The 24158-nt window shown below is 37.4% G+C and overlaps 1 pseudogene; it reads right to left on the reverse strand.

The window, feature by feature from the left end:
- Positions 1-227: 227 nt before the first annotated feature.
- Positions 228-12548, reverse strand: LOC135277930 (uncharacterized; annotated as a pseudogene).
- Between the last annotated feature and the right edge of the window lie 11610 nt (positions 12549-24158).

Below are 24158 nucleotides of genomic sequence, written 5' to 3' on the forward strand. Positions count from 1 at the left end.
AGATCATAATTATACCTAACATAATACAACTATCCTTTATACAACAAGAAACGCACTAATCCCCAACCCAAATGCTACTACATAAAGTTAATAGTACATGCTGATATGAAGTAAATAAATTTTATGTCACATGATAAAGGAAAATAAAATGAAAATATTTTCTTAGTACAAATGTATACATGCAGAAACATGTTTTTAACAATAGAAGGAGGAAATACTCATGACAGTTACAGTCCTCGTTTCTGCAGCTGGTCACATGGTCATAGCTGGTATTGATGACTGCCTTCTTCTACTACCCATTCTGTATTCTCTTTGCCTTCAGAAAAAATCTCAGCAGGTCATGGTTTTTTTCCTGGTGGAGTGACCCAAACATTCATTCCTGAGAAGTCTGGACCATTTGTAGACTGGCCTGGATTGGACCATTGTAGTTTCCCATTGACCTTAATCATGGAACATGGTAATACTAAGATATGCCCTGTCGGATCTCCTGTATTCCATGAATGCTCTTTGTTACCTCTGTTATGGGGTAGTAGACTAATTTCACCTTAATAGTCTGTGTCAATCACCCCAGCCAACACTGTAACTCCCTTATTAGCTTGTTGACTTAAAAGTAGGAGGAACCCAAAGTGTCCAGGTTGCAATGTTAACTTCCAGTTTAATCAAATCATTGTTATATCTCCCGGTGGCAGCATTCCTTCCTCTGGAACTAAGACTTCTAGGTCAGAACATAATGTCATGGAAACAGGAAGCAAATATTTTGCTAGTGGATCCACTTCCACTTCCACCCTTTGATTCCTGAACCCGTGAAACCTGGCTATGGGAAAGACAATACCATGTATTGGACACTGATTATTCAGAATATACACAGCCTTCTGAAGAACTTATCCCCAGCCCTGTAACCTGTTGCCACCAAGTTGGCATTGTAATTATTACTTTAAAAGGCAATTCCACTGTTCTGTCAATCCAGCTGCTTCAGGATGATGGAGAACATGGTATGTCCAGTGATTTCCATGAGCATGAGCCTGCTGCCACACTTCTTTAGCCATAAAGTGAGGGCCTTGGTTAGAGGCAATGTTGTGTGGAATACCATGATGCTGGATAAGACATTCCGTGAGTCCATAGTTGGTAGTCTTGGCAGGAGCATTGCATGCAGGATAGGCAACCCATATCTGGAGTAAGTGTCTATTCTAGTGAGGACAAACCTCTGGTCATTCCATGATGGAAAAGGTCCAATATAATCAGCCTGCCACCAGGTAGCTGGCTGATCACCCCAAGGAATGGTGCCATATGGAGGGCTCAGTGTTGGTCTCTGCTAGTGGCAAATTGGACACTCAGCAGTGGCTGCAGTCAGGTCAGCCTTTGTGAGTGGAAGTCCATATTGCTGAGCCCATACATAACCTCCATCCCTGCCACCATGACCACTTTGTTCATAGGCCCATTGGGCAATGACAGGGATGTCTGAGGAAAGAGGATGAGTGGTATCCACAGAACAGGTCATCCTATCCACTTGATTATTAAAATTCTCCTCTGCTGAGGACACCTGTTGGTGAGCACTCACATGGGATACAAATATCTTCATGGTTTTTGACTACTCAGAGAGGTCCATCCACATACATACCTCTTCCCCAAATTTCTGTTACCAATTTTCCAATCATGCTTCTTCCAAATCCCTGACCATCCTGTCAAATCATCGGCTACAGCCCATGAATCACTATATAATTACACATCTGGCCATTTCTGCTTCCATGCAAAGTACACAACTTGGTGCACTGCTCGAAGTTCTTCCCACTGAATATTTCCCTTCACTGCTGTCCTTCAGGGATGTTCTAGAAAGGGGATGAAAGGGGATGTAATACTGTAGCTGTTCACTTTCAGGTGGTGCCTGCATATCATGCACAACTATCAGTAAACCAGGCCCAAGTCTTCTCTTCCTCTGTCAACTGATCTTAGGAAACCCCCCATGAGGCCTTCGGTGCAGGCAGGGGTAGAGAAGGCAGGGTGGCAGGAGTGAAGACCATGGGCTTGAGGCACTTCCTCATGTAACTTACTTGTGCCTTCAGGACCTTCTTGAGCCTAGTCATGTATATACCACTTCCATTGGATGATGAAATGCTACTGTGCATGACTAACTTTATGGCTAGATGGGTCAGAAAACACCCAGTTTATGATAGGCAGTTCAGGTCTCATGGTGACTTGATGACCCATAGTCAAATGTTTAGTTTCCACCAAAGCCCAGTAACAGGCCAAGAGCTGTCTCTCAAAAGCAGAGTAGTTATCTACAGAAGATGGCAGGGCCTTGCTCTAAAATCCTAGAGGTCTCCTCCATGATTCACCTATGAGAGCCTGACAAAGGCTCCAAACAACATCCCTATTTGCCACTGACACCTCAAGCATCACTGGATCTGCTGGATCATATGGCCCAAGTTGCAGAGCAGCTTGTACAGCAGCCTGGACCTGTTGCAGAGCCTTCTTCTGTTCCAGACCCCACTCAGAACTGTCAGCCTTTCAGGTCATTTGATAAATGGGCCAGGGTAAGATATCCAAATAAGGAAGGTTTTGCCTCCAAAATCCAAATACGCCCGCTAGGCATTGTGCCTCTTTCTTGGTTGTAGGAAGGGCCAAATTCAGCAAGTTATCCTTCATCTTAGAAGGAATATCTTGACAGGCCTCATACCACTGGACCCCTCAAAATTTTACTGAGGCAGAAATTCCCTGAATTTTAGTCAGATTTATTTCCCATCCCCTGACACACAAATGTCTCACCAATAAGTCCAATGTATTTGCTATTTCTTGCTCACAAGATCCAATCAGCATAATGTCACAGTGTAATGGACCAGTGTGATATCTTGCTAAAGTGAAAAGCAATAAAGGTCTTTCTGAATAAGATTATTACACAAAGCTGTAGAGTTGATATATTCCTGAGGTAGGACAGTGAAGGTATATTGCTGGCCTTGCCAGGTGAAGGTAAATTACTTCTGGTGGGCCTTATGAACAGGAATGGAGAAAAGGCATTTTCCAAGTCAATGGCTGCATACCAGGTACCCGGAGATGTGTTAATTTGCTCAAGCAATGAAACCACATCTGGTACATCAGCTCCAATTGGAGTCATCACTTGGTCAAGCTTATGATAATCCACTGTCATTCTGCAAGATCCATCTGTCTTCTCCTCAGGCTGAATGGGAAACTTGAATGGAGATAAGGTGAGAATCACCATCCCCTGTGTCTTTCAAGTCCTTGATAATGGCAGTAATCTCTGCAATTCATCCAGGGATGAGATATTATTTTTCATTTACTATTTTTGTAGGTAGAAGCAGCTCTAATGGCTTCCATTTGGACTTTCTCACTGTAATAGTCCTCACTCTATCAATCAGGGAGCCAATGTGGGGGTTCTGCCAGCTGCTAAGTATGTCTATGCCAATTATGCATTCTGACACTGGGGAGATGACCACAGGATGAGTCTGGGGCACACTGGACCCATTGTAAGTCAGACATGGCTAAAACTCCATTATTTACCTGACCTCCATAAACCCTTACTTTAACTGGAGAACCACAACGATGTTTTGGGTTCCCTAGAATCAGTGTCATCTCAGAGCTGGTACCCAGTAGTCACTGAAATGTCTGATCATTTTCCTTTACCCAATGCACAGTTACTCTGGTAAAAGGCTGGAGGTCTTCTTGGGGAAGGATGGCAGGAATATTCACTGCATAAATTGTCAGTCATGTAGTGGGGTCCTTCCTCAAGGGGACCCTGCCACCCCTTCATTCAAAGGGTTCTATGTCTGTACACTGGTTCAAGTCTGGAAATTGATTGAGGGGCCATGATTCCCTGTTCTTATAATTCAAATTAGTCTTTTGTCCATTTGACCTAGAAGTTTTCTCCTTGTATAAATTAAGTAGGAATGCAGTTGGCTTCCTATCAATTTCACTTCTAGGAGCACTGTGATTAATTAGCCAATGCCAGAGTTCTACACCAGTCAGACAGTTCCGATTGCTGCTTTGTCTCTGCTGTCCATTATGGTAGCCACGCCCACCTTGCTTCTGATGGTTGAATGCTATCACTTGGCTTCTGCTACCTTGTGATCCATTTTTTCCCATTGTATTTAGATTTTGTAGTTGAATGACTGTGTTTCCCACTGTTATATCTGACATACAGAGAAAAGTAGTTACAGGGCTCTTCAAATATGCAGGTGCTGCCCTCACAAATCTATTTCACAAGCATTGATCAAGGGTATATCTTCTGGACCCTCCCAGCTGAGATGAGTAGTTCTAAAGTGACTAATCCTCTCTACCATCCCAACCTCCCTAAGCCTTTGGGTCCCTTCCTCTACATTAAAACAATGAAGATCAGGCATTTCCAGCTTACTCACAGTGGGTCATCTTTTAATCCATATTTCAGCTAACCAAGCAAATAAACTATTAGAACCTTTTTTAACCTCCCTAAGCTGCAACATTAAATGCAGAATTACTACTTAGTGGACCCAAATCAATAAATTTGCCAAGTCAAATCCAACTGATCCAACTGCATGTTTTTACCACCATTATCCCATACCCCACTATTAGTCATTCCCATGCCTGTTCTCCAGATTCCTGTTTATAAAAATTAGAGAACTCAAGCAATTCTTTTCAAGTGTAGCACACCTTCTTTTAGGTCAACCTCATCTCTAGAAGCCCACTGGGACTTAAGTCTAGTTATAGATCTAGAAGCAAACAGGGCTGTTGGGGTGGCTCCTGAGGAGAATCAACATTATTTTGCCTGGCAACTGCCTCAGGGGAGGCCATCACTGTTGCCTCAGGCAGCACAGAGTTTATCTCCTCAGACAAAGGTGGAAAGGCTGATGACAGCATGTGTCGGGGAGGGGATGTTGCCACTACTGGGAATGGAGAAGCTGCGTTCTCTGGCAAAAAAAAGTTCATTAGAGTTTACAAACTTAGTGTCCCCAGGTCCATCACACATCCTCATTCCATGTTGCAGGATCCCATTCTTTTCCAAGTCAATGCTCTCACTTTAACAGTAGACACCTGGTGAGGCCATGCATGTACCTTTCGTTGCTAGTCAGCACTCACATGATAAGAGCTTGTGTCTGTTTTTCCACAATTTCAGCTCTTTCTCTACAGGAGAGAAGACTCTCAGGACAATCTTAGCAGATTTGAGGCTCAGTATCTGCTTCTGAAGCTGGGAGACAGAATTTTTGAGTTCAACATTTTCTTTCATCACTTTGTCCACTGAACTTAGGAACAACAAACCAGCTACATTATGTTCCTTGCTTCTCCACATATGGTCAAAGATATTACATATACAGTCACTAAACACTAAACTACTTGCCTATCATGAGTGGTGAATCAGGAGTGTCAAATGTATTTACTTGCATAACTCTCTAAACTGTTTATGCCAAGGACTCTTTGTGTTCACTATACTATTAGAAGTAGAGTCCTTAGCATTTTTGGGTCTAATCATATTAAGCAGCCAATTTCAGAAACCCCAAAACCAATGAAAGAACTTCATCCTTAATATTCTGTTCCTCCAGAACCACTCCTAGTACCAAAATCTACATTAGTCAGGGTTCCCTAGAGGAAAAGAACTAACAGGAGATTTTATATATATATATATATATATATATATATATATGTGTATATATATATATATATATATATATATATATATATATGAGTTTATTAAGTATTTACTTACACAATCACAAGGTCCCACAGCAGGCTGTCTGCAAGCTTGAGGAGCAAGGATAGCCAGCCTGAGTCTCAAAACCGAAGAACCTGGAGTCCAATACTTGAGAGCAGGAAGCATTCAGCATGCAGAAAGATGTAGGCCTGTAGGCTAGGCCAGTCCCTCTCTCTTTCATATTTTTCTGCCTGCTTTATATTCACTGGAAGCTGATTAGACTGTGGCCACCAAATTAAGGGTGGATCTGCCTTCCCCAGCCCACTCACCCAAATGTTGATCTCCTTGGGCAACACCCTCACAAAAGACACACCCAGGATCAACAATTTGCATCCTTCAATCCAATCAAGTTGATACTCACTATTAACCTAGGTTGATTCCATGTTTTTGCTATTGTGAATTGTACTGCAATGAACATACAAGAGCATGTATCTTTTTGGTAGAATAATTTAGGGTTTTTTTTTTTATATATACCAAGTAGTGGGATTGCTGAAGCAAATGGTAGTTCTGTTTTAAGTTATTTGAGAATTCTTCAAACTTCTTTCCACAGTGACAGAAATAATTTGCATCCCCAACAACAGTGTATAAATATTTCCTTTCTCCACAACCTCACCAGTATCTGTTATTGCTTGACTTTTTTATGATAGCTATTCTGACTGGTGTGAGATGTTGTTCCATTATGGTTCTGATTTGCATTTATCTGATGATCAGTGATATGAAGAACTTTTTCATACGTTCGTTGGCCACATGTGTATCTTCTTTTGAAAAGTGTCTACTCATGTCTTTTGTCCATTTTGAAATAGGATTATTTGTTTTTTGCTTTTTTATTTAAGTTCCTTATAGATTCTGGAAATTTTACCTTTGTTGGATGCATAGTCTGCAAATACTTTCTTCCATTCTGTTGGTTATCTGCTCTGTTGATAGTTTCTTTTGCTATGGAGGAAGATACTTAGTTTCATTAGGTCCCACTTGTCAATTTGTTCTTGTTGTTGCAATTGCTTTCGGGGACTTAATCAGAAATTCTTTGCCAAAGCTGATGTCAAGAATGACATTTCTTAGTTTTTCTTCTAGGATTTTTATAGTTTGAGGAGTTATATTTAAATCTTTAATTGATCTTGAGTTAATTTTTGTATATAGTGAAAGGTAGGGGTCCAGTTTCATTTTTCTGGATATAGCCAGTCAGTTATCTCAGAACCATTTGTTGAATAGTCAGTCCTTTCACTATTGCTTTTTATGGTCAACTTTCTCAAATATCATATGGTTGTAACTGTGTGGCTTTATTTCTGGGTTCTCTATTTTGTTCCACTAGTCTAAATGTCTGTTTTTGTACTGGTACCATTCTGTTTCAATTACTGTAGCTTTATAGTATAGTTTCAAGTTGATAGTGTAATGCTTCAGGCTTTGTTCTTTTTACATAGGATAGGTTTTGCTATTTAGGCTCTTTTTTTGGTTACACTTGAATTTTAGAATAGATTTTTTTTTCTAGTTCTGTGAAAAATGATATTGATATTTCGATAGGTGTAACATTAAATCTGTAAATTGCTTTGGGCCTTATGGCCATTTTGACAACATTGTTCTTCTAATGAATGAGTTTGGAATGTTTTTCCATTAATTTGTGTCATTTCTGATTTCTTCAGCAGTGTTTTGTAGTTCTCTTTCTAAGATCTTTCATCACCTCCTTGGTTAGATGTATTCTTAGGTATTTCTTCTTTTGTGTGGCTTTTGCAAATGGAATTGTATTCTTGATTTGACTTTCAGCTTGAACATTCTATGTGGTTAGAAATCCTACTAAATTTTGTACGTTGATTTTTAGCTTGAACCTCTGCTAATGTGATTTATTAGTTCCAGGATCCTTTTGGCAGTGTCTTTAGGGTTTTTATATGTAGAATCATACTGTAAGCAAAAAGAGATAGTTTAATTTTTATTTTCACATTTTGATGCCTTTGATTTCTTTCTCTTGCCTGATTGCTGTGGCTAGGACTTCCACTACTATGTTGAGTAGGTGTGGTAAGAGTGGCATATTTATTATGTTCCAATTCTCAAGAAGAATGGTTCCAGCTTTTGCCTATTCAGGATGATGTTAGCTGTGGGTTTGTCACAGATGGCTCTTATTATTTTAAGTATATTTCTTCAATGCCTAGCCTGTGGAGGGTTTTTATCATGAATGGATGTTGAATTTTATCAAGAGGCTTTCTCTGCATTTATTGTAATGATCATGAAGTTTTTGTTTTTTATTCTGTTTATGTGCTGAATCAGGTTTTTTGATTTGTGTATGTTGAATCAACCTTGATTCCCAGGAATAATGTACTTAATCATGGTACATTAACTTTTTGATGTACTGCTGGATTCAATTTGACAGTATTTTGTTGAGGATTTCTATATCTATGTTCATCAAGGATAATGACCTAAAATTTTATTTTATTTTTTTATTGTGTCTCTCCCAGATTTTAGTATAAGGATGATCCTGGCTTCATAGACTGAGTTGAATAGGGGTCACTCTTGTTCAATATTCTGGAACAGTTTTACTGGCATTAGCACAAATTTTTCTTTGTATGTCTAGTAGAATTCAGCTGTGAGTCCATCTGGTCCAGGGCTGCTTTTGTTTGCTAGGTTTTTCTTTGTTAGTGATTCAATATCAGTATTGGTCTTTTCCAATTTTCACTTTCTTACTGGTTCAGTCATGGGAGGCTGTTTCAAGAAATGTATCCATTTCATTCAGATTTTCTAATTTGTGTGCATGTAGGTGTTCATAGTAGTCTTTGAGGGTCTTTGTATTTCTGTGGGATAAGTTTTAATGTCATTTTTATCATCTCTGATGGGACTTGTTTAGATCTTTTTTTTCCTCTTTGTTAATCTAGTTAGCTGCCTATCAATCTTGTTTATTCCTTCAAATAACCAACTCTTCATTTCATTGATCTATTTTATGAACTCAGTTTCATTAAGTTCTTTACTAATTTTAGTTATTTATTTTCATCTTATAGCTGTGCGGTTGGTTTGTTCTTTTGTTTTTTTCTGGTTCCTCTAGGTGTGATGTAAGTTAATTTGACATTATTCTAACTTCTTTATGAAGGTGTTCACACTATAAACTTCTATCTCAACACTGCTTTAGCTGCATCCCAAAATTTTTGACAAGTTTTGTCTCCATTTTTATTAATTTCAAATAATTTTTTTATTTCTGCCTTAGATTCATTGTTCACCCAGGAGTTATTCAGGAGCCAGCTGTGTAATTTCCACATTGTTGTGTAGTTTTGAGAGATGTTGTTGGTATTGGTTTCTATTTTTATTACAGTGAGGTCTGACAGTGTGCCTGGTATGATTTCACTTTTAAAAAATTTATTGAGATTTGCTTTATATCTGAGCAAGTGGTTGTTCTTAGAATATGTTCCATGTGAGGATGAGAACAATATATATTGTTGCATGGAGTAGTCTATTGATGTCTATTAGGTCAAGTTGGTCAACTGTCAAGTTTAAGTCCAGAATTTCTTTGTTAGTTTTCTGTCTTGATGATCTAATTGTCTAATGCTGTCAGTGGGGTATTAAAATCTCCCACTATTATTGTGTGTTGTCTGAGTCTTTTCATTGGCCAAAAAGAACTTCTTTAATGAATCTGGGTGCTCTAATATTGGGTGCATATATATTTAGTATAGTTAAGTCTTCTTGTTGAATTGAATCCTTTATTATTATGTATTGCCCTTCTTTGTCCTCCCTGTTTATTATTGGTTTAAACTCTATTTTATGTTGTATAAAAATCTTGACTCCTGTGTTTTCATTTTTCTGCTTGCATAGTAGGTCTTTCTCTATCCTTTTACTATAAGCCTGCTAGTATTGTTACATGACAGATGTGTCCTTTGAAGACAGCAGATAGTTGAGCCTTATCTCTTTATCCAGCTTGCCACTCTGCACCTTTCAAGTGGGATGTTTACACCATTCACATTCAGGATTAGTATTGATATGTGAGATTTTTATTCTGTCATTGTGTTGTTTATTTGTTTTGTAGATTTGATTAGGTAATTGCTTTACATTATCTGTGGGCTATGTGCTTGCATAGTTTTCTTGGTAGCAAGTATCAATCTTTTACTTCCATATTTAGTATTCCCTTATGGATCTCTTTTAAGACTGCTCTGGTGGTAACAAAGTCCCTTAGTGTTTGCTTGTCTGAGAGGAATTTTATTTCTCTTTTGCTTATGAAGATTAGTTTGGCTGGATATGAAATTATTTGTTGGAATTTCTTTTCTTTGTAGACATTAAAAATAGGTCCCCTGTCTCTTCTGGCTTGTAAGGTTTCTGCTGAAAGGACTGCTGCTTGATTGATGGGGTTTCCTTAGTAACTGACTTGACCTTTTTCTCTAGCTGCCTTTAAGATTTTTTTTTTCTGTTGTGTTGATCTTAGTTAATCTGATGATTATGAGGCTTGGGGATGGTCATCTTGTATCGTGCAGGGGCTCTTTGTATTTCTTTAATGTCCATGTCAACCTCTCAATCTCTAGTGAGACTGGGGAAATTTTCATGGACTATATCCTCAAATGTTTTCCAAATTGCCTACTCTCTCTTCTTCTCTCTCTGGAATGCAAATGACTTGTAGATTTGGTCTCTTTACATAATCTCACATTTCTCAAAGATTTCATTTATTTTCTAAGAACTTTTTTTTCCCTTATTTTTGTCTGTGTTGATTTAGTGAACCCATCTTTGAACACTGACATTCTTTCATCAGCTTGGTCTATTCTGACATTAATCCTTCTGACTGTATTTTTAAATTCTTGTAGAAAATTCTTTAATTACAGAAGTTCACTTTGGTTCTTTCTTAAAACGGATATTTTGTTTTTCAGCTCTTGGATAATTTCACTTGACTTCTTAGATTACTTAGATTGGGTTTCAACTTTGTCCCACATCTTAATGAGCTTCCTTACCATTCAGATTCTGAATTCTATGTATATCCTTTCAGTCATTTCAATCTGGTTAACAACCATTGCTGGGGGATATTCTGTTCATTTGGAGGTAAAGTGACATTCTGGCTTTTTTAATTGTAAGAACTCTTGTGCTGATTCTTTCTCATCTGAGAGAGCTGGTGTTTCTTTATGATGTAAGATAAATTAGAATCAGTTGGCTTTGTTTGTGGGTGTTTTCAGTGTGCTATATCTCCGTACAGGATCCTTTATCTGTGGCCCAATTTTTGCCATAGGTTTCACAATTTTTGTACACTGGCAAAATATTTTATTTTATTTTATTTTCATGGAAATAACCCTTTTTTTACATAATAGCAAAATATTTCTGGTTTTGTAATTTGGACCAAAATCCAGTAGATGGTGCTTAAGAGTAATGACTGGCAGTTCTTAATCATGCAGCAATTTCGTATTTCAGCACGTTCACAGTAGTACTCTGAGGTGGTGGAGAGAGAGATAACGCACTCACCAGGTCCACTACTGGGCATCAGAGGAGCCCCCTGCAATCACTGGTGCCATACTCATGTTTCATTTGTTAGGTATTCCAGGCCGTGGACTTCCTCAGGCAGAGGTCACAGCTGGCAGACAGGCTATTCTCTTCCTGAGAAAGGAGGCATGCCCTGTTCCCTAGCCAGCCCACAAACCAGCCCACAACACCTCTCTGTGTTGAGAGTAGAAGCTCCTCCCTTGCATGAGCACCACCCAAGTGGGTGAATCTTGCCTGACTAGGAGCAGTGGCAGGGTGAGGTGGGGGGCAGTCACACAATCTACAGCCTGGGTGTTTCCCAGGGGAACATAGAGCTATGTCCACCTGCAGAGTTCAAGTAGGGTCAGGGTCACTGTGCTGGGAGCCCAAGCCTGTTAGTCCATCCCAGCTAGGTAGCAGCAGCAGGAGTGGGTGGAGTGGCACAGATTGACCTTCAGATCTTTCCTGGGGGAAGAGAGAGCTGGGCCTGTTGGCAGTGTCCAAGAAGGGGTGGGGCTTCTTTTCTGGAAGCAGGAGCCAAGCCTTGTCTGGTAAGAAGAATTGGAGACTGCTCCCTGGCACCATGACCATGGCTTCTATCAGGGTTATGGCAGCTGGTTCGGGGCTGCCCAGGGATCTAAGACCTGTGAGGCTTCCTGTGATTTTGAGCGGTGCCTCTGCAAAAACTCCAGGTGGATCTCTATTGTCTAGAGGTGCAGGGGGTTCTCTCATTCCCAAGATTGCACAGGTCCCTGTAGGGAATGCAAATTTTCTGGGGGTTCTTACTCCCTCACTCTTTCCCTGTATTAGGGAGCTTCTCCTGGCTCCATGCTGGTCCCAGGTGGGTGACTGCCCAACTTCACTCTTCTCTGTGTTCCCTGGCTCCCTTGATCAATCCTAACATATTTGCTTAAGTTATCTACTTGAAGACCCGGTATTTACTTGCAGAGTCAGTATTTACTTGCCAGTTTGTTTCCTCTCCATGAGGGTGGCACACACTAGCTGCTTCTAGTCAGCCATTTTGAACTTTACCTGTGTGTGCCTTATTTTCTTGTCTTATTACATTAACTAGTACATTTTCCAGTCCTTGTTCTCTTTGCTTTTTAGTTTTTGAAGATTCTATTGATATAGCCTGAAGTTTAAAGGTTCTTTTCCTGGCCATATCCAGTCTACTAATAAGCCCATCATAGGCATTTTTAGAATTTCTGTTATAGTGTTTTTGAACTCTAGCATTTCCTTTTGGTTCTTTCATAGATTTCCATCTCTCTGCTAACATCACCCATCTGTTCTTGCATGCTGTCGGAGTCCTTAGTATGTAAATCATAGTTGTTTTAAATTCCTGGCCTGAGAGTTCCAACATCCTTTTCATGTTTGGTTTTGATGCTTGTTGTACCTCTTCAAATTGCTTTTTTGTTATTGTTTTTTGCATTTTGGTATGCCTTGTAATTTTATCTTGATAGCCAGCCATCATGTACTGGGTAAAAGGAACTGTGGTAAATAGGCCTTTAGTAATGTGGTGTTATGATGTGGGGGTGGGGAATCATTGCACAGGGCTATAATTCTGTCTTAGTCTTTTAGTAAGCCTATGCCTGTGACTATTTCCTTCACAAGTATTTCTCAGCTTGCCATCCATCCTATCCCAATCCTTAGGTGGAACAGGATGACTAGAGTAGACTAGAGTTGGAAATACCATGTGGTATTTCCATCTCCACATGGTAAGCTAGAGCTGACTACAGTTGGGTATTTTCCTTCTCCCAGGTAGGTTAGGCTCTGAGAGTAGCCCAGAAGTTCAGGCTCTGGTTAATAGTTCTCTTGAGGGCAGGCTTTGTTAAGAATAGAGTGCTCTGATGTTTTAGTATTTAAGAATGATTTCATTTTTCCTCTCCCTGCCCAGAGCATGAGGGGATTGTTCTCTAATATTTACTGTGAGAATTTAATTTAGCTCCTGAAGGTAAATCTTACAGCACGGTGTTCCCCTTCCCACCATGACAGGATCCCCCTGGAGTTTTTAACTCTCAGATGTGTCCACATTGAGTCTTCAGCAATTCATCAATTACAGTTCAGATTTTCCTACCCCAGGACTGTTTCCTACAGTAGTTTCCCCTGATGAGTAATTGCTCCAGTAAGATGTGACTACCTGTTTTTGCCTGTATGTCTCTCCAATTTTGGGAGCAGCAGTTTGCCCTGTGTCCTTGCCTCTCTTACAAATGCAAGGAGAGTTGTTGATTTTTCTGTCTATTCAGCATTTTATTTGTTACTGGGACAGAGTGGTGACTACCAATCTCCTTACATACTGAATCAGAAATTATAAGTCTCATTATAATTTTTTCAGATAATAAAGCAATCCATTTTATGGGTAATTTGTTTCAATTAAATTAACATATTTCTATTACCATAAATTTAAAGACTGTTATATCAGATATCCTTTTTTTGGTCAATAGCAGATTACATTTACTTATCCTACCTCAGAACCCACTGTAATTGTTCATATAAAATTGAACTGTGGAGAGAGATCCAAGATGGCTGATCACTAGCAGCTCGGGCTCGTAGTTCCCAGTGAAAGCGCAGAGAATGAGAGGATGCCACACTTTCAGACGAATATTTGTTGCTCTTGGACCAGGAGATTCCCAGCAGAGGAGCCCCACGGGTCGCCAGGGCGACTCTTGTGGCCGGTGTGGTGGTTTTGCTGGCACTTTAGCACGCCAGTTCTTGGTGCAGAGTCCGGAGATTCCCGGGCAGAAAAGCACCATCAATCTTAACACCGCTGTTTTGGCCAGCGCAGTGGATTCCTCAGATTTCGGTGCTGAGAATCAACAAGTTGGACGTCTGCTCAGAGACCTAGTTAGAAAGTCGGTAATTACAAAGACGACAGATGGATAAATATATAATGAAAGGAAGAAACCAGGGTAAAAAGGCAGAAAATACTCAAAATCAGAATGCCTCTCCCTCTACAGGGGATCGCAATTCCTCATCGGTAACGGAACAAGGCTTAATAGATTACGAGTGTGTTCCAATAACAGAAGCAGGTTTCAAAACGTGGGTGATAAGAAACTTCTGTGAATTAAAAGAACTTGTTCTAACCCAGTGCAAAGAAACTAAGAACCTTGAAAAAAGGTTTGACGAAATGTTAACGAGAATGGACAATTTAGAGAGGAATATAAGTGAATTGATGGAGATGAAAAACACAAAACGAGAACTTTGCGAAGCATGCACAAGTTTAAACAGTCGAATTGATCAAGTAGAAGAAAGGATATCAGAAGTCGAGAACCAGCTCAGTGAAATGAAACGAGAAGACAAGATTGGAGAAAAAAGGATGAAAAGGAATGAGCGAAGTCTCCAGGAAATATGGGACTATGTGAAAAGACCTAATTTACGTTTGATAGGTGTACCTGAATGTGATGAAGAGAATGAATCCAAGTTGGAAAATACTCTTCAGGATATCATTCAGGAAAACTTTCCCAACCTGGCAAGGCAGGGTAATATTCAATTACAGGTAATACAGAGAACACCACAAAGATATTCTTCAAGAAGACCAACCCCAAGGCACATAATTGCCAGATTTATTATAGTTGAAATGAAGGAGAAAATACTAAGGGCAGCCAAAGAGAAAGGTCATGTTACCCATAAGGGAAACCTATCAGACTTACAGCAGATCTCTCAGCAGAAACCCCACAAGCCAGAAAAGAGTGGGGACCAATATTTAACATCCTTAAAGAAAAGAACTTTCAACCCAGAATTTCCTATCCAGCCAAACTAAGCTTTATAATTGAAGGAAAAATTAAATCTTTTGTGAACAAACAAGTACTTAGAGACTTCACCACCACCAGGCCTGCTTTACAAGAGCTTCTGAAAGAAGCACTATACATATAAAGGAACAACCAATATCAGTCTTTCCAAAAATATATCAAAAAGAAAAGAGCATTAACACAATGAAAAATTTACACTAACTAATGGGCAAAACAGCCAGCTAGCATCAAATGCCAGTATTAAACTTACATATATTCTAACTGGATAAAAAGCCAAAACCCATCGGTATGCTGCATCCAGACCCATCTCACATGCAACGATACACAAAGACTCAAAACAAAGAGAAGGAGGAAGATTTATCAACCAATCAGAGAGTAAAAATAAACAACTAAACAAAAAGCAGGAGATGCAATTCTCGCCTCTGATAAAGTAGACTTTAAAGCAACAAAGAGCAAAAGAGGCAAAGAAGGACATTATATAATGGCAAAAGGATCAATGTAACAAGAAGAGCTAACGATTTTACAGATCAATGAGTCAGAAAATTAACAAGGACATTCAGGACTTGAACTCAGACCTGGAACAAGTAAACTTAATAAACATTTATAGAACTCTCCACTTTAAATACACAAAACATACATTACCACCTCACACCTATTCCAAAAGTGACTACATAATTGGAAGCAAATCACTCCTCAGTAATTGCATAGCATTTCATAGGTTTAAATGAAATATTGGTTGGCTGCTTGTTTGTTATTTTCTTCCCTTATTCCTTCCTGTCTACATCATTAAGTATAATTATTGGTATAAAAGAGGATTTCAATACCCATTTCTAAAATGCATTCTAGCCTGGGCAAGAAAGCAATACTCCCATTCTCTCTCTCTGTTTCTCTTCCTTCTCCTTCCTCTTCTTCCTTTTTTTTCTTTCTTTCTTTCTTTAAAAAAAAAAATTGAACTGTAAAATCTAAACTCCCCAGTTATAATGACAGTGAAAATCATGTACCATATAATCAATAAATAAGATCAAGTTATCCTCTCCTAGCCAATTCGTGCTTTGAGCTCATCCCCTGCATGTCCCTTTCCCAGTGCTTTCACAATTTGCTACAATACTTTTTGTAGTGTGTTCAGTTTTTGCTTAGACGTTGTGAGGTGCAAATTGATATCTTCTATTGTATACTATGCTATGCTATACAACCTATTCCATCCCATCCTATCCCATTCTATACTGTATTGGTCCATTCCATTTTATTCCAACTCCATTTTTAAAAGTAATAGTCACAACTCAAATATATTTTCTAGCCCATTAATTCCTTCTGATTTGCCGTTTTAAAAATAACATGATATGTATGATAAAATAATTCAAGTTGTTTCCAAATCTTGGAGTAAGAGCCATGTAATTATTTCTAATAGAAACTTTATTATTAAAATAACATTGAATTATGCCTTTATTATACAGGTATCAAAACAGCTTCAGTATTTGTTTTATAAAAATTGCTTTTGTTTGACTCCAATATATATGATTGCTTCATTTCATAATACATTCTTTGAGCTACAAATTTTTTCTTCAAAATTTGAAAGAAGATAGGAAAAGGCTGTTATTATACTGTCCTTGCCAGTTCTATTATGAATTGGACAAATTATGCCACAATCCTTTTTTTTCCAATCATGTATTATCTTATTCATATTTGTACCAGTTAACTAGTTTCTCTTTTTGAATATGTACAACATTCTTAAAAGAGTGTCATATAAAATTAGAAGAAGAAGTCTTGCTCTGTGCTCTGAAGAACAATTCTCAAAAAAAATTTCAGGAATATGTGAGAAATTATTTTTCTAATTCAATTATAAGATATACTTGCTGAAAGTTCTTGGAAGTTTTGTTTACAATATAATAAGATAGATGCAATGTTAGGAGATAGAACCTATTTGTCCATGCATTGCAGATTTTGAAATCAACCAATTTGGTTTATTTAGGTTATTTTTCAGCATATTTTATTAGCCTGTGTTAAAAATAATATAGAATATTTCATTGAAAAGGGAGAGTTGAAGCATACTAAATTTAAAAAATTATTAAATATCTTTTGATAATACATTTATTAAAATTATTACAAAATTAGATATTCTATTATTAAAATTATATAACAAATTGAACTGTTATGCATAGAGGTTTTTATCAGGGAGTAGTTATTTTCTTTGGTTAAAATCTTAAAGAAAAATAAATAATAAATAATAAAGCTCATATGAGGAAAGAAGCTGAGTTCAGCTAATGGTGGAAGAATTATTTTTATTTTTACATTTTTCATTCTTTTTTAAAATTTTCCTGACAGCTTGTGGTCAGAGTTGTACTATTGTTTATAAAGGTTTTTTTTTTTTTTTAAATTTTAGAGGCAATGCCTATTGAAATAAATTTCCTACAAAGTGTAGTTTCTGTGGCAACTGTAACTGTCTTTTATTTTCACATGTACCATTTAGAATTAGTTGACAATAATTACAGACCACTTAAGCTAAAACATTTTCTGTACAGCAGAGACATGTATAAAGAGAGGGTTTCAGAAAAATAGTCCTAGTTTAGAGAAACTTAAATTACTTGTTAAGAAAGACTTGATTTTCTTACTTAGGTAGATGACTGTAATTCTATTTAAATATCCAGTGTGAAGTTTGAGATGATTATTGATGTATGTCAAGGAACATTTCCCTACTATAATTTAAAAATTTCATTTGTTACCCTAAACTTTTAATTTCTCTTTTCCTGAGTATGTTTACATGCATGTGCCTGACTTGTCAAATATTTTTTAGCTCAACTACTACTACTTCAGAAACAATTTGGGTATTAGGCAACAGAATAATGTAAAATTATATGCATTAAAATTGACTTTTTTATTTACCAAACCTCTTAGACCATAATTTTTTAAAGAAGGTAAATCAAGGTTTCATATAATTGGAAGAATTTCCAATTAACTTGAGAAGAAAATCCATCAGTTAATTAACTAAGTTTCATCATGTTATTGAAAGTGAATATATTTATTTCTCTCAATGGCCTTATAGAAGTTAATTTGTAAACATGAAATTATTTTTCAGTAATTGGATTAGTAATATTGTCCATTAAAACAGTATCTTACTGGGTGAGATATTACCAGTTTAGAAAAGAAAAAAAATGAGATTTAGATGGTTGTAAAATCTCCCCCTGAAATACCTTTTACTCATGCTATTTCTTTGTTCAAGGCTAAAAGTAAATAGCATAGCAATGACAAATTTGTGCAGGAAAACTAATTATGGTGTGCTTTAGTACACAATAAAAAGTGTGTTCTAGCAGGTAAAATTATTACCTGAGGTTAACATAGGAAGCCTAAATTTTTGTATAACTTTTTAAGGATGCTAGGGTATAGTGGAAGAAATTATGTGCTTTGATGGGGTATTTTTGACAGTGGGAGAAGGAGCAAATGACCCACAAGTTGCTATCCAGAAACTAACTGCAGCAATGAGGGCTCTAGTTTATCTCACAAGCTCTTTTACTAAGCTTCCCCTCAAAAGAGATCATGGGCTTCATGGAGGGGCTATTTCTGAACCTGCATTAGCTCTATAGATTAACTGTGGTGGCAATAAAAAGGTACTTTTCATACCTTTCCTGAATGAAGTATAATTGACTGAGCCTGAGCTGTAGACCTTTTGCAGTATTAACGTAGAAGCATACCTCATTTTACTGCACTTTGCTTTATTGAGCTTTGCATACACGTCAACAGCATGTGAACACATCATATCTCTGTGTTCAATTTTGGTAACTCTCACAATGTTTCAATTTTTAAAATTATTTTTATATCTAACATGGTGATCTATAATAAGTGACCTTTGATGTTATTATTGTAATTGTTTTGAGGTGAGGTATCACGAACCTCATCCATATAAGATGGCAAGCTTAATTAGTAAATATGTGCATTCTGACTGCTCCACTGACTAGCCATTCTTTCTCCCCTTAGGCCTAAAGACATGACAATATTAAAATTAGGCCAATTAATAACCCTAAAATGGCCTAAGTGTTCAAGTGAAAGAACAAGTCACATATCTCTCATTTTAAGTCAAAAGCTAAAAATGATTAAGCTTAATGAAGAAGGCATGTTAAAAGCTGAGGTAGGCAAATAACTAGACCTTGTGTGCCAAAAAGTTAGCCAGTTGTGAATGTGAAGAAAACATTATTGAAGGAAATTTAAAATTCTATCCCTGTGAACATACACATATGAAAGTTAAACAGCCTTATTGCTGATTTGGAAAAAATTTTAATGGTCTAGATGGATCAAAGCAGCCACAACATTCCTTAAGTCAAAACCTAATCCAGTGCAAGACCAGTTCATATTTGCCATCTGAAAAATTGTAGGGCCCTTAAGAATTATGCTGTATTTATTCCTGCTGTGCTTTATAAGTGAAACAACCTGGATGACAGCATGTCTGTTTGTAACATGGCTTACTGAATATTTTAAGCCCACTGTTGAGGCCTACTGCTCAGAAAAAAAAAATCCTTTCAAAATACTATTTCTCATTAACAATGCATCTAGTCACCCAAGATCTTTGCTGGAGATGTGCAAGTTTAATATTGTTTTTATTCTGCTAACATGATACTCATTCTATATCCCATGGATTAAAGAGTAATTTTAACTTTTGAGTCTTATTATTTTAGATATACATTTTATAAGACTGTAACTGCCATAGTTAGTGATTCCTCTAATAGGTCTGAGCAAAGTAATTTGAAAACCTTCTAGAAAAAATTCACAACTTTAGATGCCAGTAAGAACATTTTTGATTCACAGAAGGATGTCAAAATATCAATTTTAACAGGAGATTGGAAGAAGTTGATTCCAAACCTCATAGATGACTTTAACGGATTCAAGACTTTAGTGGAGGAACCAACTGCAGCTGGCATGAAAATAGCTAGAAAATTCAAATTTAGAAGTGATATCTGAAGATGTGACTGAGTTGCTGCAATCTATTGACAACTTGAATGGATGATGAGTTGCTTCTAATAAGTGAGCAGCAAAGAAAGTGATTTCTTGAAATGTAATTTACTCATAGTAAAGATGCTGGGAATATTGTTAAAATGACAACAAAAGATTCAGAATATTACAAAGATGTAGTTGATAAAGCAGCAGCAGGGTTTAAGAGAATTGACTCTAATTTTGAAAGAAGATCTACTGTGGGTAAAATGCTATCACACAGCATTTCATGCTATGGAGAATTCTTTGTGAAAGAAAGCCAATTAATGTACAAACTTCATTGTTGTCTTATTTTAAGTGAAAATGGCCATACTACTCAAAGTAATTTATAGATTCAATGCTATCCCCATCAAGCTACCTTGACCTTCTTCGCAGAACTTGAAAAAACCACCTTAAACTTCATATGGAACCAAAAGAGAGCCCACATAGCCAAGACAATCCTAAGCAAAAAAAAAAAAAACAAAAAAAAAACACAAACATACAAACCTGGAGGCATCATGCTACCTGACTTCAAACTATACTACAAGGCTACAGTAATCAAAACAGCATGGTACTGGTACCAAAACAGAGATATAGACCAATGGAACAGTACAGAGGCCTTGGAGGCAACACCACACATCTACAACCATCTGATCTTTGAAAACCTGACAAAAACAAGCAATGGGGAAAGGATTCCCTGTTTAATAAATGGTGTTGGGAAAACTGGCTAGCTGTGTGCAGAAAGCAGAAACTGGACCCCTTCCTTACACTTTATACAAAAATTAACTCCAGATGGATTAAAGATTTAAACATAAGGCCTAAAACCATAAAACCCTAGAAGAAAACCTAGGCAATACCATTCAGGACATAGGCATAGGCAAGGACTTAATGACTAAAACACCAAAAGCAATGGCAACAAAAGCTAAAACTGACAGATGCAATCTAATTTAACTTCAGAGCTTCTGTACAGCAAAAGAAACTATCGTTAGAGTGAACTGGCAACCAACAGAATGGGAAAAAATGTTTGCAATCTACCCATCTGGCAAAGGGCTAATATGCAGAATCTACAAAGAACTTAAACAAATTTACAAGAAGAAGACAAACAACCCTATCAAAAAGTAGGCAAAGTATATGAAGAGTCACTTTTCAAAAGAAGACATATATGAGGCCAACAAACACATAAAAAAAAGCTCATCATCACTGGTCCTTAGACAAATGCAAATCAAAACCACAATTAGATACCATCTCATGCCAGTTAGATTGGCAATCATTTAAAAATCTGGAGACAACAGATGCTGGAGAGCATGTGGAGAAACAGGAACACTTTTACACTGTTGGAGGGAGTGTAAATTAGTTCAACCATTGTAAAAGACAGTGTGGCAATTTCTCAAGGATCTAGAACTAGAAATACCATTTGATCCAGCAATCCCATTATTGGGTATATACCCAAAGGATTATAAATCCTTCTATTATAAAGACACATGCACACACGTATGTTCATTGCAGCACTGTTTACAATAGCAAAGACCTGGAACTAACCCAAATGCCCATCAATGATAGACTGGACAATGAAAATGTGGCACATATACACTATGGAATACTATGCAGCCATAAAAAGGATGAGTTCATGTCCTTTGCAGGTACATGAATGAAGCTGGAAACCAACATTCTCAGCAAACTGGCACAATAACAGAAAACCAAACACCACATGCTCTCACTCATAAGTGAGAGTTGAACAATGAGAACACATGGACACAGGGAGGGGAACATCACACACTGGGGCGTTTTGGGGTGGGGGTTTGGGGGAGACAGCAGGGGGTGGGGGAATTGGGGAGGGCTAACATTAGGAGGAAATATCTAATGTAGATGATGGGGGGATGGATGCAGCAAACCACCATGGCATGTGTGTACCTATGTAACAATCCTGCATGATCTGCACACGTACCCCAGAACTTAGTCTAATGATAAAAAAAGAAATAGCCATATCCACCCCAAGCTTCAGTAACCACCACCCTAATCAGTCAGCAGCCATCAATATTAAGGCAAGACCTTCTATCAGTAAAAAGATTTTAACTTGCTGACGTTCAGATGATTATTAGCATTTCTTAGCAGTATTTTTAAATTGTTAATACACTGGTTTTTAGACCTAATACTATTGCACACTTAATATGCTATAGTATAGTATAAATACAATTATATATGGAATGGAAAATCAAAAGAATTTGTGTGACTCACTTTATTGTGATAATCACTTTATTGTGGATCATCTGGAAATTAATCTATAATATCTCTGAGATATGCCAATAGTCGCATTTCTAAAAAAAAAGTAGGACTCCTTAATGGGCTACTTTTTCTCACGTGTTCTCCATCAAACTGGCTGAAGTTTCTTGGAAATGGGATGCAATCATTGCCTTTTTTTTTTCACCCAGTTGTCCTCCATCTCCCTCTTCTTCACAGCTGTCAGATCTGTATCACGGTTGGATGATTCTTCCCACCTTCTCTAGATTCCTTCTCTTTATTATTCATAAGCATTTTTCCCCCAGTAAATGTCTTGCACAAAATCAATATTGTAAAAATCACCTATCTTGGCATCTGCTTCTCAGAGGACTTAAACTTAGATTTTGGGGAAAAGATAAATAGTTTGATATTGGATGTGCAAATTGCGAGATGTTTATTAGACATCCATTGAATAGACATTTAGATCACAATTCTGGAAATACAGTGAGAGGAAAGTTTTAGTCTGGATGTAGAAATTTGAGAATGACCAAGAATCAGTGATACGGAATCGGGTGATTTTTATCAAGGGAACAGAATAAATGAAGTGTAGAAGAGGACTGATGATTAAGTCTTGATTGATGCCCTCGATTAGAAAAGATGACTGACCAATGAAGTAGGGATTAAATTAGGAAGGCATGAAGGGCTGGAAGTCCAGTGAAGAAGTGTTTCAAGGAAGAATCTGTAATTAATCTTGCAAAATGCTGTTGATGGATCTGACCATACGAGTTCTAAGAAACGATTGGATTTGGTAGTGATGAGGTCACTGCTGACCTTAAGGAAAAGTCTTATAGGAGTTGTAGGGGTGGTAGACTTATGTGAATTTTTAAGAAAGAATGGGAAAATAAGCAGTGAATATAGAAAGGGAGAGAATGAGTATGGAAACTGCTGTCAAGGACTTTCATCATAAAGAAGAGCAAAGAATTGGATGTTTTCTAGAGGATGAAATAGATTCAAGGAATTTTGATGGTCTGTTGTTTTCCTTTAAGATGGGAAAAATCATATTTGTGTGTTGATAGGAAGTAGAAAGGGGCAAAATTGATGATATAGTAAGAAGAGGGGAAAAGCTCTCTGTAGCAATGTCCTAGAGTTGGAGAGAAAATGTAGTTGGACGATCCAATCCTTGTAAAGTGAGGAAAGGCAGAGTTAATAAGCACAGATGGAGGTAGGTGGATAAATGTGGGTGTTGACTCTTTTTTAAAAAATCTCTTCTGATTCTATTTTCTGAGTTAAAGCGGAATCAAAGGGAAGTGTTAGGGGTTTTTACTTGTCTCAAGAGAGTGAATGGACTCAGGAATTGCCGTATAAGATTGCCTGGCAGCTTTAAGAACCCATTTGGGGTTGTAGGGATGAATGTAAAGTGAGAGGAGTCTGCAGGCATTGTGTTTTTTTCTGTAAAGCATGATCTGCTCTACAAGGGTAGGCACAAGAAGGCATTGGATTGGATTTAATTAGGGTCTAGGTATTGCCAATTTAACACACCAGGAAGGAAAAGAGTGGCACTGGAGTTGAGGGGGCAAGCAAAGGAGTGATATAATATAATATAATATAATATAATATAATATAATATAATATAATATAATATAAGCAAAGTGCAAACATAAGGATGGTGAGTATCCAGGTTGTCCTATCATCCCTAAAACATATGACGTAAGCAATTGCCTGTTTATGAGTAAAGCTCTCTTTTCTTTCTTATATTAGTATAGCTTGGAGAGAGTTCTGGGGTGGTGATGCTTTGTAAAGAAAAATCATGAAGGAAAGCGTTAGAACACATCATTTACCTGCTATCCAGTATCTTTTTGGATCTGAACTGAAGGATTCATAAGACAGTTATTAACGGCTAATACATGAAAATAAGAGACTTTTCTTGTTAACACAATGTATCAATGAAAATACTTCTCAAAGTAGTAAGCTTATCCAATGACAATGCTTTGCTTAGATAAATTGGGTCAGCATATATATTTTCTGCAACAGCTAATCAAAATACTTTAATATGCATAAGAATTCCACATTAAAACACAGAACTGAGATTCCTACCTCAGTTATTAGTGCATCTAATCCATTATGCTTGATACTATTTTGCATTAAAATGATAAATGCAA

The sequence above is a fragment of the Aotus nancymaae genome, unplaced genomic scaffold (assembly GCF_030222135.1).
Source record: "Aotus nancymaae isolate 86718 unplaced genomic scaffold, 86718_ANA_hifiasm-v0.15.2.pri h1tg000036l, whole genome shotgun sequence".
NCBI classification, from domain to species: domain Eukaryota; kingdom Metazoa; phylum Chordata; class Mammalia; order Primates; family Aotidae; genus Aotus; species Aotus nancymaae.